This window comes from Argentina anserina, chromosome 4 (genome assembly GCF_933775445.1).
Source record: "Argentina anserina chromosome 4, drPotAnse1.1, whole genome shotgun sequence".
In the NCBI taxonomy this organism is placed as follows: domain Eukaryota; kingdom Viridiplantae; phylum Streptophyta; class Magnoliopsida; order Rosales; family Rosaceae; genus Argentina; species Argentina anserina.
This window is the reverse complement of record NC_065875.1, coordinates 1595467-1608319: the sequence shown is the minus strand read 5'-3', so window position 1 is coordinate 1608319 and position 12853 is coordinate 1595467. Positions and strand designations below refer to the sequence as shown.

The 12853-nt window shown below is 40.6% G+C and overlaps 1 pseudogene; it reads left to right on the top strand.

Annotated features, from left to right (window-relative positions):
- Nucleotides 1–706: 706 nt before the first annotated feature.
- LOC126790879 (protein SIEVE ELEMENT OCCLUSION B-like) lies at nucleotides 707–12531 on the top strand (annotated as a pseudogene).
- Nucleotides 12532–12853: the final 322 nt, after the last annotated feature.

The window sequence follows — 12853 nt, the reverse complement described above, 5'->3', positions numbered from 1 at the left end:
CCATCTCACATAACCTTTTGTTTGGATGCATGTGCTATGCGACCTAGCTAGCTAAACTAGCTTGCTAGCTCCACCACTCCAAACTCCAAAGAGTGTCAAGTATGTATATAGATGAAAATTCGTCTATATAAAAAGATAGGTGGTGGATTTTCAGTGTATATGTGAGACGCAAGATCATGTTTTTATAATGAACTATTAAAGGCTAGTTGTTTTACTCACGAAATACTAATTTCAGGTAAATATTTATTTAAAGTTTCAGTACAACATCACCAAAGTAGACTGCTTAACAGAATAAAACACAACATTTGCTAGGCATCTGAACATCAACATGTCCATGCACTTGAGAATATCCTTAAGCGCGCAACCCAAACTGTTGACAAAATTGTCCAGGTAAACCACATTATACTATAAATATTTCAGTTTATTATGTTTACATACATTATAAATATATATGTCTACGTAGAATGGCCATTTTATTATTATTTTGGTACTGACTGCTACCTTCTTATGGTTGCAGGGTACCCAGGTGCATGTGGAAGACATAGAGGAGAAGACACCCAAAGCCAGCTTCAGTGTACCATTGTGCACGCTGAAGGGAATCTCTTGCGAGGTCCATACATATATAAACCAGCAAAAATCAATAACTTTATAAATTTCTCGTTACAATTTCCATAATAATTGAAGCTTTCTCTAATTTCAGATGCAATGCATGCCTCCTGGTGAGAAAACCGCCCACAAGACAACACTAGCAATACTAAACAAGCTGTCGAAGTATACATGGGAAGCAAAGGCATCACTGACCCTAGCAGCTTTTGCTATGGAATTTGGTGAATTCTGGCTCCTCGCCTAGCTTCGAGAATCAAACCACCTTGCCAATCAGTTGCGATCCTCAAACGAGTCCCTGTTCTGCTCAAGCCTTCTGAGCTGCCCAAGCGCAGGCAAGCAATCCTCGAGCTTAACAATCTGATCAAGGCCACATTGCAAATGATTGAATGCATCGACCAGTTCGACAAGCAATTCTCGAGCTTAACAATTTGATCTTTCCCCCTATTCTCAAAAAATTCACTATGTCCTTAACAAGCTCAAGATACAGCTGATAGTTTGCCACAAACAAATTGGTGGGACGTTTGCCTTCTTTTCTTTTTTTTTTAATAAAGCCTTTTTTTTTAATTAGTTGAGGTTTACGTTCTATATGTTTACACTCTTTGAAATGAAAACTAAAGCATTATTAATGTTGTTTACTGCAGAAGAGGCAAAGAATCACAAAACTATTCAAAATCTGTTCCGAAGACCTACTGAAATTATGGAAGTGTTTAAGGGTTTGATCTTTACAAAGGATTATGTCCGGCCACTGTTTGATTGTTCCACAAAACAAACGGTTTGCACATCGTCTCTAGTCATAATATTACTTCTCTACAAATTGTCACTATCATACTGAGGTTTAATCATGCCAAGCCAATTGGTTTAACAGGTTAACATCGACATCCTGAGGAGGAGGAATCTGCTTCTGTTCATTTCCAGCCTAGACATTACGGATGATGACATTTCGATTCTGAAGCCGGTCCACGAGTTCACAAAGAAAGACAGTCAGTATAAGATTGTCTGGGTTCCAATGGAGCAATGGACTGATGAGCTGAGAAAGAAGTTTGATATCCTGAAGAACAAGATGCCGTGGTTTACAATTCAGTACTCTGGACCTATAGCAGGCATCAAGTTCATCAAGCAGGAGTGGAACTTCAAGGGTAAGCCTACACTGGTGGTGATGAACCCACAAGGAAAGGTCGAACACTCTAACGCCCTCCACATGATTCGGGTATGGGGTGTGAATGCCTTCCCTTTTACGGAGACAACAGAAAAAGAACTTACAAAATCTAGAGAATGGGTTCACTCTGTAGTAGAAGGAGTTCACCCATCTGTGACAACTTGGGTACGTAATTCTTGTCAACTAATCAAAGTGCATATACATACTCACGACTTACTATTTATTGCCTATATTACTTTTCACCTCACAGTGCATTGATTACGTACTGCATCAACATATTACATTTTAATGAACTAGGAGTCATCTCCATTATTAATACATTCTTGCATATGGTTATTGAAACACCGTTATTGAATAATAAAACAATGACACATTAGCTGAGGACAAAGTACGTTGTTATTATGAGCAATGAGATCGATTAATGAAATTTGTTATCCTTTAACAGATCAAAGAAAATAAGTACATCTTCTTCTATGGCGGTAAAGACAACGAATGGATTCAGCAATTCACAAAGAAAGCCACTGCCCTTGCAAACGATCCAGTCATCAAGGAAGCTAAGATTCACATCGAGTTGGAATGCATCGGAAAAGGCAGCGAAGGAGGATAACCATGGCATTCTAGGCCGCTTCTTGACTGCTGTAGAAAGCCTGTTCTTAACCAAAGTCCACAAGCAGGCTGACTCTGTCAGTCAAGAAATTCAGAAGCTTCTTCCTTACAAAAACGAAAGTGGATGGGCAGTGCTTAGCAAAACGAAAGTGGATGGGCAGTGCTTAGCAAAGGGTCGATTGTATTGGTCACAGGTCATGGCCTCTCGGTGTTGAAGGTGGTAGAGGACTTTGAGAAATGGAAGGAGCACATCAAGGGAAAGGGTTTGAGTTTTGTTTCAAGACCTATTATGGGAGAATTATTCAGGCTAGTCGACCTTGCTGCCGTCTTGACATTCCTGGGTCTACTGGTGTAATAACCCGATTTTTCGGGTCGAGTTAATCGACTATTTCTAAAGTTATAAGTTTTCGAAAATATGAAATCGTGTTCGTTCCATTTTGTAACATCGGGAAATCGAAAACGAAAACGTTATCGGAACGCTTAATTTAAAAAAAAAAAACGTTACGTTTCCGTAACAAATATATCGACTTTTATTCCGTCGATCGTTGATGAAAACTTTCTTCATGAAAGTTGTAGAGCTCGTCGATACGAGTGCATGGACATGTGACGCGTTCGCAACGGACATCGTACGTAAAAGTTATTCGCGTCGGAAGTTAGTTTCCGATTTGGAAACTAGTATAAAAAGGGAATTTTTGTAACTAGGGTTTCCATAACAGGAAACCCTTTTCTTTTCCGCCGCATTCTCTCTCTCTCTCTCTCTCTCTCTTCCTCTCCCCTTCTCCCCGATCCCTCTCCCTCTCACTTTCGGCCTCACCTCCGATCTCCCTTCAACAGGGAGACGTGCTTGTCACCGCCTAGCCGGGAAGCACCACGCCGCTCCCCTCTCCAACCCCTGAGCTTGCAGCGCTCAACCTCACCGCCGAGAGCATCACTCATTCCCCGAGCTCCTTCGCCGACACCATCCTCCACTCGCCTCCGGAGCCTCCGCGATAAGGGTTGAACCCCGATTCACCTCCACACGGCCTCGCCTCCACACGGCCTCACCTCCACTCGCATCGACTGCGTCGGCCTCCCTCACGTCACCACCGACGAATCGAAATCTCCATTTGAGCTAGGTATGATTGTTGATTTGAAGTTGTGTGTGCTTGTATGGTGATTTGGGGGTGATTGGGAGAATTTGGATTCGAATTTGGGAAGGATCGGCAGTGAAGGAGGGTGGGAGATACCGCCGCCTCTAGGCGGCGCGTGAGGGTGTTAGGGGTAGCCTAGGGGTGGTTGAAGGCCGTAGGAAGGAAGAGGGGGAGGAGGGGGAGAGTTTAGGCACGGCGGTGGCGTCACACGCTCCGTGGTTAGCCTCGGCGCGTGGGCCCCACGCGCGGCCGGCCGGAGGTGGCGCGTGTGCCACACGCGCCGCCGTGTGAGGTGGTGTAATTAGTTTTGACTGAAAGGGTATTTTGGTAATTTACTGTGTAACGGTAAATGTAAATTTTATTTACGTATGGTAAATGTAATTAAGTTTTACCTACGGTAAATGTAATTATAAATTACTTTCAGTAAATGTAAAAAGTAATTTGTAAAAGGGTAATTTAGTAAATTTTATTTACTGAGTTGTATTTACATTTAAATCGTACGTATACGTACAGAAATACGTATTAATATTTATACGTACAGAAATACGTATTAATATTTATACGTACAGAAATACGTATTAATATTTATACGTACAGAAATACGTATTTAATATTTATACGTACAGAAATACGTATTTAATATTTATACGTACAGAAATACGTATATAGTATTTATACGTACAGAAATACGTATATAGTATTTATACGTACAGAAATACGTATTAATTGAGTATTGCACAGTAACCGTGAATAGTGAACCGTGAACAGTAACTTCGTATAAACCAAAATTGCTGAACAGTAACTGTTTATTACTGTTTTGGCATTTAAAGGTTTACGAAACGATTCTAAATTCTTTTCTTATTCTTTTAAGGTGATCGTTAAATCGAGGAAAGGAATTATCAACGGGAATTGAGGATTTACGCTTGAGTCGATAAGGTGAGTAAAATCTCACTGAATTACGAATCTACCCTCGTGGTGATTCAACATTTTTGCAAGTGTGTTTATTTAATGAATTACAACATGTATATAACTTAGTGGACTACGTATATATAGTATAATGGTAATAAATACATATATATATATAGTTCATTAAATTACATACTGTTATTAATTCATTAAAAATAGTCATCTCGGTGACAGAAAAATTGTGCATGTGTGATTTTAATGGTACGATATGATGTGAGATTATCGTACGTAATTTTTCAGGTGTTTATGAAATATGACATGTATATGATATAGTGGACTATGTATATATTGTATAAATGGTAAATAAATACAAATATATATAGTTTGCTATATAATATACTGTTATGATTTTTATTATGATATATTGTGAAAGTTTTAAAACGTACAATATGATGAGTGATTATTGTACATGATTTTATCTCGGAAAATGTGAAATATTGTGATTTGTCTTCGGACGTGATGTGTGGTACAATATGATGTGAGATTATTGTACATGTGAGGCAAGTCGGAACCTAGCCTTTGGCCGGGCGAAAGTTACGATACAGTTAGAGCTCTAGTCTGTCTGCCATAGTACTGCATGGAGGTAACGGGTGGTTATCTGATCATGGGTACTCAGCTTGTTTGGATGTTGGGTGGCGGGTGGTTACCCAACATCAGCGGTATACTAAGTGAGGGGTAACGGATGTGTACCAGCGCTCATTAGTTACCATTTTGTGAAAGTATTAGAGTAACCAGATGGGTTGCTCGTTTTCTCATGATTTTCATTATGCTGTGTTGATGTGGAGTTGTGTCTTTTATGAGACGAGAGTTATTTTAATATTTTACTCATACGAGCTGTAAAGCTTACCGGGTTTGTGTTGCAATCCCGGTGCACCAATTACAATGGTGTAGGGGATACTTCCGCAGGTGCTGAGTAGTGGTGATTGAGTGACGACTCCGAAGACTCGAAGTCAATCGCATCCAGTCGTGGTGAGGTTCCAGCGTGGATTGTGTGTGCGATTTGGTGTGATTTTATTTGTGAGGTTGTGAGGATTATACAATTCCATTTGTTATATGTTGAATTATCATTTGGGTTTGTAATAATCGGCTTGACTGAGTTATATTTTAAACTCAGATGTGATCCGCTGTTACGCTTTAATGATTTCTATTTATTTGAGATTGTTTGGTGTTTAACGACTTTAGAATTTTGAGTTTTTAAGCTCGAAATTTTGGGGTCGTTACAGTTGGTATCAGAGCCTAAGTGCGTATTTGGCGATTATCAATACCATCCAGGAGCGATGATCCGACTGCAGGCGGGCACCCATCACATGCTCCTCGGTATTGATATGTCGTCGGGTACGCGAGAGTGTTAGGAGCCATACCTTATGGTTTGGTCCTGTAGAGAGTATTGTGACAATATTCCAATGATTCACCTTCTTCTGAAATTTCATGATTGATATTGGTTGGATCTATTTTGTCGAATTCGAGACTTCACATGTATGACTGAGTGTTGATTGTTGAACGGAGATGAATTTGGAAAATGGCCGTGGACAGGGCCGAGGACGGACGAGAGGTCGAGGCCGAGTCAGGGCTGCAGGCCGGGTCCGCAATGTGGAGAACCTTTATGAGAAGGCTGCTCCACTGGAAAGACAAGTGATCTTGTTGCTATCGTTAGAGACGATAGTCGTGTGTTGAGGTTGATCAAGGACATGAGTGAGCTGCTAGTGCTGTCATATCATGACGCTTGGATCATATGGTGGCGGACCGTTGGATCGAGAGTATTGGGACTTACTTGGTAATGATTGAGTACTCTGATTTAGAGAAGACGATGATAGCCACATTCATTTATTGATAGTTGGCAGTGGAGGGGTTAGGATTGATTCCTACGCTTATGGGAACTCTTTATGTGTCACTTCACTTTTGGAGTGTTCCTCGAAATTAGAGACAATGAAAGGCTTATCCTCTTATGATTGGAAGTAGAGAGTTCTCTGCTTATTTGATAGTGATTCCGGACCACACTGTGATGTGATCTGAGGAATCGATTGGTTGAGGCCGCAGAACTCGGTGATGATGTGGTCCGAGGAATCGATTGGTTGAGGCCGCAGTACACAGTGATTGATTGTTTTGACATGGTGGATTCTTTTGTAGACCCAGGAAACCAGAGTGTCGTATCTCTGACTCGAGTCGGATAATGCCATGAGAGCTTGAGTCATAGCATATGTTGAGTATGTGGATCTGAAGTAACTATCACAGATCGTTGTGATGTCTGAGTAAAGTGAGACGTTCCGGAGACACTGTGTTCTAGCACCTATAACGAAGACGCCGTATGGATGGGACAAATGAATTCCAAGACTAAATGACTGGTGCAATCAGTTTAGAGAGGCTACAATACTCTCTGAGTTTGACAAGCGATCCAGATACTGGAATGCTAACAGGTTTAAGTATATAGTTTCCTATCAGGGCAGAGAACTGTCAAGGAGACTCGATGGAGAACGTTGACCCTATGTTGAGGGAGGTTCAGTGTTTAAATGTTGAGGACTAGATTTTAGTTATGCAACTAATCTAGAGATGTGTAGACCATAGGTTGGAGGTGGTTAACGAAAATTTTCGTGACTAGCATCTCTAACGCTATTGGTAACAGAGTGGTAGGGCGTATGATACGTCCATAAAGTGGTAATACAATTATTGAATTGAGATTCACTTTTTGTCGACGTAAGATTCCAAACTTGTTTTGGTTCGACTATAGACAATTGATGTTACGCATTGTTCTTGGCTGAGCAAGAAATATAAGGTGATGGAGAAATCTCAATGTGGCGATATGAATTAATTATTTGCTAGATGAGCATTTAAATGAGAACGCTGGCCATTCAGGATTTAATTAATTTGGTGTTGGGGATTGGAACTTCACAATGCCACAGGTCCAAATGAGACGCAATGGCGGTGAAGTAACTCTGTTGAAGGTAAGGTGTGAGATGACCTTAGCTTAGTGGGGTTTTAACGAATTGGTCGTGACAAGTACCTTCTAACTGGTAAAGAAATGGTTGAGGACTAAATTTTCTTTTCAACTGCAAGTGGCGTTAGTATTGGAGACTTAGAGGTTCTTTTCCTCTATGCATCAGATTGTTTATTTTTGGATAAGGGAAAGTTGACTGAAGTGTTCAACAAGGGATACATTTTACAATAAAGAGTAATCAATTATATTACTACTTGCAGAGAAGTTATTTCGGCCGAATGCGTTGACCATGAGGGTTCTTATTGAAAGTAAAGAAACAACTGTTTAGAGTGGTGGTATAGCAATCATCTTGGGTTAGTCTGGAGGAGATGGTGGACCCAATATCAGGATTCAGTTGTTGAATTGTTTACTGAATTTATTGTATTACGACGGTGGGAAAAATCAATACTATGGATGATGCCACTGGGGCGTTGTGTGGGACCATGGGTCATACATTTGAGGTATGCATGAACCAAGGGGTTGTGTTTATTTTGCACTGTAATTCCATCTAATTTTCATGTTCCACTATCGGGAGATAAATATTTTCTTTACCTGTCCTGCGACTTGAAGCAGATAGCTGTAACTTCTTTTTCGACGGTGAGTTTTGGTGAGGGTGACAGGATGCATGATGCGTCGCTCTTGTGATAACGGCGGTGATTCTCTACTGGCTTGTGAGAATAGTAGTCAAATCCCTGGTGAACTGTTCGAGAGTAATTCTTAATCAAAGGTAGGGTTATGTTGTGGTCGTGGACTCAGTGAGTTAAGACCCTTATCGAGTTACCATTACAAAGGAGGTGCTGGATGAGTAACATGCACAACAACCTTTGATGATTGTAAAAGATAATCATGAACGGAGATTGTTTGTAGATTGGAAGGAATGGTAGATTCATGGTTCTAGTGATGGGTTGAGGTGAAATCATAACGGTACTGTTGTGGATATAAGTACGATTTCCTTGGAAACCGATCTGTGTGATGCAAGTAGTAGGTATGTGTTAAATATTTATTTTGACTCGTGTTAGATATTGAGAGTCTTGACCATGCATAGTGGGTGGGCAAGCTCATGACGGGAGAATTGTCTAATAACCGCAAGGGAGGGGTGAATTAGACAAAGGGGTATGTTGACGTCTCTACCGAGACCCCCATTATATTTTGGTGACTCACAGGTGGCGGTTAATGTTAGAACACGTGACAGATTGGGTGTTTGGAGGAGAGTGAGGCAATGGAGGACATGCTGAGAGCATATATGCTGGATATTATGGGTAACGGGGAAGATCATTTGAGGATCGATTGAGTTGCTTACAACAACAGTTACCATTCCAGCATCGGCATGGTACCCTATGAGGCATGTTATAGTAAGCCATGTCGACCTCCGATCTGTTGGGCCGAAGTTGGCGATGAGGCACTGATGGGCCAGAGGTGGTTCAGGAAACCACGGAGAAGATCTCGATTATTCGAAATAGAATCCGGACCGCCCAGAGTAGACAGAAGAGCTATGCAGACTTGAAGAGGAGACATGAGGAATTTGAGATTGGTGATCATGTGTTCATGGAAGTTTCACCTATGAGAGGTGTAGTGAGATTCGACAAGAAAGGAAAGTTGGCACCGAGGTACGTTGGGCCCTTTGAGATAATTGAGAAGGTGGGCGAACTAGCTTATCGACTAACCTTGCCTACTAGCATGTCGGATGTTCACAACATCCTCTGCATTTCCAAGTTGAGGAAGTATGAACCTGATGTGTTGCATGTGTGTGATCATAACACCATTTAGGTGAAGGAAAATGCCACAATCGTTATTAAGCCAGTGGTGATTTGGATAGATCCACGAGAAGCTTTGGAGGAATGAAGTAGAACTAGTCCAGGTGTGGTGGAACTATCATGATGAAGGTGATGCAACCTTGGAGCTAGAGTCAATTATGGAAACAAGATATCCACAGTTATTGTTGAGTAAGCTTGAATTTCGGGACGAAATTCCTTTAAGGGGGGTAGAATGTAATAACCCGATTTTTCGGGTCGAGTTAATCGACTATTTCTAAAGTTATAAGTTTTCGAAAATATGAAATCGTGTTCGTTCCATTTTGTAACATCGGGAAATCGAAAACGAAAACGTTATCGGAACGCTTAATTTAAAAAAAAAAAAAACGTTACGTTTCCGTAACAAATATATCGACTTTTATTCCGTCGATCGTTGATGAAAACTTTCTTCACGAAAGTTGTAGAGCTCGTCGATACGAGTGCATGGACATGTGACGCGTTCGCAACGGACATCGTACGTAAAAGTTATTCGCGTCGGAAGTTAGTTTCCGATTTGGAAACTAGTATAAAAAGGGAATTTTTGTAACTAGGGTTTCCATAACAGGAAACCCTTTTCTTTTCCGCCGCATTCTCTCTCTCTCTCTCTCTCTCTCTCTTCCTCTCCCCTTCTCCCCGATCCCTCTCCCTCTCACTTTCGGCCTCACCTCCGATCTCCCTTCAACAGGGAGACGTGCTTGTCACCGCCTAGCCGGGAAGCACCACGCCGCTCCCCTCTCCAACCCCTGAGCTTGCAGCGCTCAACCTCACCGCCGAGAGCATCACTCATTCCCCGAGCTCCTTCGCCGACACCATCCTCCACTCGCCTCCGGAGCCTCCGCGATAAGGGTTGAACCCCGATTCACCTCCACACGGCCTCGCCTCCACACGGCCTCACCTCCACTCGCATCGACTGCGTCGGCCTCCCTCACGTCACCACCGACGAATCGAAATCTCCATTTGAGCTAGGTATGATTGTTGATTTGAAGTTGTGTGTGCTTGTATGGTGATTTGGGGGTGATTGGGAGAATTTGGATTCGAATTTGGGAAGGATCGGCAGTGAAGGAGGGTGGGAGATACCGCCGCCTCTAGGCGGCGCGTGAGGGTGTTAGGGGTAGCCTAGGGGTGGTTGAAGGCCGTAGGAAGGAAGAGGGGGAGGAGGGGGAGAGTTTAGGCACGGCGGTGGCGTCACACGCTCCGTGGTTAGCCTCGGCGCGTGTGCCACACGCGCCGCCGTGTGAGGTGGTGTAATTAGTTTTGACTGAAAGGGTATTTTGGTAATTTACTGTGTAACGGTAAATGTAAATTTTATTTACGTATGGTAAATGTAATTAAGTTTTACCTACGGTAAATGTAATTATAAATTACTTTCAGTAAATGTAAAAAGTAATTTGTAAAAGGGTAATTTAGTAAATTTTATTTACTGAGTTGTATTTACATTTAAATCGTACGTATACGTACAGAAATACGTATTAATATTTATACGTACATAAATACGTATTAATATTTATACGTACAGAAATACGTATTAATATTTATACGTACAGAAATACGTATTTAATATTTATACGTACAGAAATACGTATATAGTATTTATACGTACAAAAATACGTATTAATTGAGTATTGCACAGTAACCGTGAATAGTGAACCGTGAACAGTAACTTCGTATAAACCAAAATTGCTGAACAGTAACTGTTTATTACTGTTTTGGCATTTAAAGGTTTACGAAACGATTCTAAATTCTTTTCTTATTCTTTTAAGGTGATCGTTAAATCGAGGAAAGGAATTATCAACGGGAATTGAGGATTTACGCTTGAGTCGATAAGGTGAGTAAAATCTCACTGAATTACGAATCTACCCTCGTGGTGATTCAACATTTTTGCAAGTGTGTTTATTTAATGAATTACAACATGTATATAACTTAGTGGACTACGTATATATAGTATAATGGTAATAAATACATATATATATATATAGTTCATTAAATTACATACTGTTATTAATTCATTAAAAATAGTCATCTCGGTGACAGAAAAATTGTGCATGTGTGATTTTAATGGTACGATATGATGTGAGATTATCGTACGTAATTTTTCAGGTGTTTATGAAATATGACATGTATATGATATAGTGGACTATGTATATATTGTATAAATGGTAAATAAATACAAATATATATAGTTTGCTATATAATATACTGTTATGATTTTTATTATGATATATTGTGAAAGTTTTAAAACGTACAATATGATGAGTGATTATTGTACATGATTTTATCTCGGAAAATGTGAAATATTGTGATTTGTCTTCGGACGTGATGTGTGGTACAATATGATGTGAGATTATTGTACATGTGAGGCAAGTCGGAACCTAGCCTTTGGCCGGGCGAAAGTTACGATACAGTTAGAGCTCTAGTCTGTCTGCCATAGTACTGCATGGAGGTAACGGGTGGTTATCTGATCATGGGTACTCAGCTTGTTTGGATGTTGGGTGGCGGGTGGTTACCCAACATCAGCGGTATACTAAGTGAGGGGTAACGGATGTGTACCAGCGCTCATTAGTTACCATTTTGTGAAAGTATTAGAGTAACCAGATGGGTTGCTCGTTTTCTCATGATTTTCATTATGCTGTGTTGATGTGGAGTTGTGTCTTTTATGAGACGAGAGTTATTTTAATATTTTACTCATACGAGCTGTAAAGCTTACCGGGTTTGTGTTGCAATCCCGGTGCACCAATTACAATGGTGTAGGGGATACTTCCGCAGGTGCTGAGTAGTGGTGATTGAGTGACGACTCCGAAGACTCGAAGTCAATCGCATCCAGTCGTGGTGAGGTTCCAGCGTGGATTGTGTGTGCGATTTGGTGTGATTTTATTTGTGAGGTTGTGAGGATTATACAATTCCATTTGTTATATGTTGAATTATCATTTGGGTTTGTAATAATCGGCTTGACTGAGTTATATTTTAAACTCAGATGTGATCCGCTGTTACGCTTTAATGATTTCTATTTATTTGAGATTGTTTGGTGTTTAACGACTTTAGAATTTTGAGTTTTTAAGCTCGAAATTTTGGGGTCGTTACAACTGGAAAGGTTCCGGATTCGATGAAGTGCCCTGATTGCCACCGTAGTATGGAGACTTTCATCAGTTACAAGTGCTGCCACATTAATGGTTCTACTGCACATCATTAAGCGCTGTCTTGCATGGATCTTTGAGTATCAGGTATTTCGGTTATGTCAGGTTATCATATATCTTTGCTAGAATAAGAGGTAGGGCATCATGTCATCCCACCGGTGATGCATGCATGGTTATATAGCTTAGTGTTGTAACCTTACTTTTTATCAAGAAGAAATTTAAAAAAGCTTCCGCAAGTTGTTCAGTTTTTCAACAAGAATGACTAGGTTCCAGTTGGTGCTTATGTGACTTGTGATTGGTTTGGAATCTTTCTTCAGAGAAAAACTGAATTGTTTAAATTTTTCTCTTGAGGTTATTTGTTATTAAAATGGCTCTGGTGTAAAGTTTGCGTTTGCTCCTTCAAGTAATGGTTTTTTTTTCATTGTTTACTTGCAAGGTAAAATATTGGTTAGGGAAAGTAATTTGTTGCTATTGATCAGAGTAGCGAAGCCTCTTTC